Here is a 4,403-nt window from a genome sequence, read left to right on the forward strand (position 1 = left end):
GAAAGAGTTAAACTCAATTCCAAAGGCAAGGACAAGTGGGGATTTATGGCCAAGAAAGGGGGGTTGAGGCATCGTCGAATGGAAAATTACTGAGAGGAGAGGGCGAGGTATTCTTGCTAAACCTACTTAGGAGTCTTGCTGAAGGCAGGCTAGAGTGGTCAGTTCACAGGTGAGGGATGACTTAGCAGGATTCTTTGCTAAGACTGCTGAGGCAGGCTGACGATGGGCCCTGAGTGAAACCACAGAACACGTCTCAGGGCTTGGTGGAGCTCAGTTTACGTGTTAGCAAGGCAAGAATTCAGTGAGAGGCAAAGTGATAGATAAGAAGTGATTTATTTGTATAGGATGCTTGTGAAGGATACAAGCGGGCAGGCAAGAGGGCTCTGCTCGGAGAACTTAGTGGGCTACATTTTTATAATCAAAGGAAAAGTGGGGAGGGGGAGAAGACCACGTTATTCCTCATTCTTGAGTAGACCTCAAACTTCCATAATCAGCTCCTCCTCTACATTGGGCGGGGGAGTTTTTTGGTCTCTACATAGTCAAACCAGGACTGTCACGGTGCTAATCGAATCAGCAGAAGGGTGGTAACATATGCTACACTATGGTAAATCATCTCAGGTTTCGGTATAATGAGGGTCTTCTACTTTGGTATGTCACCTTTCCCCTACATTTTAGTGCACACAGAGGAGCATGTCCTAGGGATCTTAATTTACTAACCTCAACCAGCAGGATGCAGGCCTCATTGACTTGTATAGTTTTGTTGTTAGTTTCATTATTAAGCAAGCCTGCTTTGTTTCACGATTTTCTGATTGCTTTCTTGAGTGATCATTAACTTAACAATGTTCTCCCAAAGTCCCCTAAATTTCCCTCTCTATCTATAATCCCTCAGTGGGATTTTTAAACTAGCTCTTTGATTATCCTACTCTATCCCTATCAGAAGGATGAGGCCTAGTAGAGAAGAGGGTTCAGAGGAGCCTGTCTAAAGTTCGGTCAAGGAGTGTCTTTAAACAGAACCGAAGCTATCAGACAGGAGAAAATGCAGAAAAGATTGCCCTTAAATTCAGGTGGGAAATGGATGATAGGGTAGAGTATGTAAGTAGCAAACTATTTTTATAGTGGCAGGGGTCAGGGAGATGGGGTTGGGGAGGGAGGGCAGGTGTGAGGAAGCCCTCATGGGGCTGCTCTCAAGCATCAGCAGTAAGAATGCTGCCTGGCTCCATGGAGATTATCCAGGACACAGAAGGCTGATTAGCAGATGCTAGCAATCCAGGCACTCTTTGATGCCCTGGAAGGAAGTTGGGTATGAACTGATGTTGCACAGCCCAGCGGGGGTCAGGAGTCACCTAATCTAGTTTCCAGGACTCCATTTGTGGTTGCTCCTGTGCTCAGTGGAGGAACGTGTGTAGGAGACTTGGTTCCAGAATAGGCAAGGAGAGGGTCCTGGCCTTCCTTTCATGGCACCTGCAGCCCCCTCCCACCTTAAGGACCAGCCAGTGGGATGGGGTCAGTAGCGAATGACACAAGATCATGCTTCAGGAAGGGTCCTGGGAAGTCCCTTCCTAGACTGGTTGAGAACACCCATTAGACGCAGACCTGGAGGATGAGCTGACCTGTGCCTGTGTCCCTCATGAGGAAGGCTCTTGAGAACAGGGTCCCCTGCTTACACACACGCGCACACACACACACACACACACACACACACACACACACTCAAAGCAGCCACAGGAGGAGGGTCCCTAGGTGAGGAGGGGTGCTGGTGCACTGTTATCCCCAGGATCCCTCTTTCCTGGAGGGCTGTCCCCACTTCACCATGGTACCTGAGTGGGCTGTTCTCTCAGAAAGGGACATCCACCCCTGCCCCAGCACTCTGAGGGCACACAGTATTTATACAAATTGGGAACTTCTTGGTGGGCGGGTGGCACCGTTACTAAAATGAATGTTCTCTACTTTGCTCACTGTGGTGATAAAAGAAGAAACGCCAAACATCACAAAATAGTTTTCATGATATTTAGAGTTTAGCTATATTCATCTTAGTTCTGAGTTTTAAGAAAAGTCAGGCACCTCTATATGCAAGATTTATAGTTCTCGTAGTTCCTCTCAAAAAAAAATTTTTTTTTCCTCTGATGCGCCCGTAAATTCCCCCGAGTCTTCCAAGAAGACGGTGAATCAAGGCTTTGGCAGTGCGCTTCATGGAACAGCATCAGTCCTCCGACAGAATTTCCCTTAGCCCTGGCTAGTAGCGAACAGTGTCTGCGCATTTTCGTCCCATTTCACTGGGAAGCGGGGTTGGGGGAGGGTGGCGCAGAGAACCGGGAACAGCGAGCGGCCGGGAGGAAGCTCGCGTCTCTTCTGCCCGCGACCCCTCCTTCACCGTCGCGCATTTATTTCGCGCCGCTTCCCTTCCCTTCTCTCTCCATCGCACGCACTCTGTTTTCCTCATTCACCTTTTTCTCTTGTCCCCACGGGAATATAAACTCCTCGAGGCAGGGCGCGGGCCAGGACTCAGGGCGAGAGGAGCGCGGTTAGCGCGGTCGGCGTCCAAGGGCAGGGTGGGATCCTGTCCTTACTCACATATTTGATGTCTTGTTCACCACTAACTTTTTTTTTTTGCATTAATTTTGAAAACAAAATATTGCATCAGAATACTATTTATCTTTTTTTTTTTTTTTTTTTCCATTTCCAAGTTATTTCCTTACACCTCCCTTCCCCTCTGTCTCCTAGGAGGCTCCGCATCAAGTCTGGGTCCCACCCTGTGCCTGCCACTGCCTGCCACTCCCCCTCCCTCTCACTCACTATTTCTTCCTCATTGTTCCCTTGAAATGTCAAAATCTGCCAAATGGCCACTCCCTCGACTTCCTTCACTATTCTTGTTTCCCAGTAGTTCTTCTCCTTCCCTTTTGTTGGCGCTACTGGCCCCTGAATTCTACCTCCTTGGAAACTCTGGAGAGACTCCTTCTTTAATTATCTCCTTTGTCTGAAGAACCTGAGTCCAGCGTTTAGACTTGTGATATTGCAGAGGGGTGCATTTTCATTCTAGCTGTTTCATAACTGACTTAATTCTAATTTTAACCCTCAAAGGTGAAAATGGTTTTGTAAGTGCTTTACAATTAGAACAGTCAGTGCACTAATACTTTACTGTTATCAGATAACTTTACAGAAGAAAAACATTCCTTGGAGCAAGCCCATCCTTGCTTGCTTTTTACAGAATGGGAAATGAGTACTTCTTAACCAGGTAAATATTGTAGGTAGGCCACGGTGGGTTCTGTCTTTGTGATTATAAGTCTCCTTATTTATCCAGCACCTCCTGGGTGAAGCTGTCTAATCACTGATACAGCATTATCTCATTGGTGCTCACCTCAGGAGAGATTAAAAGTTCCTCAGAAAGGCTCAACTTACTAGTGCGGCTCAAATCCTATTTAACATGTAAAAGACTAAAACACTCAGAGCTTCAGAGTATATGTCAAATCTAGGGTACCCCTGGCAGAACCACAAGTGGTTTTCCAAAACATGCATTCCTGTCATAAGGGGAAAAAAAAAAAATGGGGCAGAGAGGAAGTAAAGGTGAAAGGGAAGAGAGAAAAATTCCCTAATTCTCAGACTGGCCAAAACTTTTTCCCAGTATGAAGAGCTGGATTAAATTTCCTACCTATATTCACTTCTTACCCTTAAGCACCAGGGCTGATTTCGTGCAATGCCACAGGGAGAGGTCAGAGGTGACGGCAGTGGAGATCAGGAAGAAAGCTACTGGCAACTAGGACTTGGAAGGTCCTAGGATGATCAAAGTCTCCCTTCCTCAGGAGCCTGGGTGCTTGCTCACAGCTGGGGCAGTCATCCCCTGGGCCCCGCATGCCTTCCCTCATTTCCTAGGGTGTCCACTAAATATTGATGGAACGCTCATGACGTATTCTTCTTGCGTTATGCGGGCCTCTCACTGTTGTGGCCTCTCCCATTTGCGGAGCACAGGCTCCGGACGCGCAGGCTCAGTGGCCATGGCTCACGGGCCCAGCCGCTCCGCGGCATGTGGGATCTTCCCGAAACGGGGCACGAACCCGCGTCTCCTGCATTGGCAGGCGGACTCTCAAGCACTGCGCCACCAGGGAAGCCCCAGAATACTATTTATCTTGATCACTGAGTTTTTTGGCGCTAACTCCCTTGAATTCTGCCCCCCGCGCGAGTGCCTCACCCATTCCGGGCAGGGAGTTGAAACTATTTTGCTCGCTGTTGAATCCCAGAGCCGGGCACAGTAATACTCTGGTTCTCGGAATAAAACATTCTTTTAAGAACCGCCTCCAGTTTCTTGCAGGGACCCTCCCAGTCCGAGCGCAGTACTTCGGGGCAAACCCCAGGAAAGAACAGGGCCCAGGTGTCCCCAACGCCGGGTCCCTACCCACTAAAGGTGGAAC

Source organism: Lipotes vexillifer, unplaced genomic scaffold (genome assembly GCF_000442215.2).
Source record: "Lipotes vexillifer unplaced genomic scaffold, Lipotes_vexillifer_v1.1 scaffold72, whole genome shotgun sequence".
Lineage (NCBI taxonomy): Eukaryota > Metazoa > Chordata > Mammalia > Artiodactyla > Lipotidae > Lipotes > Lipotes vexillifer.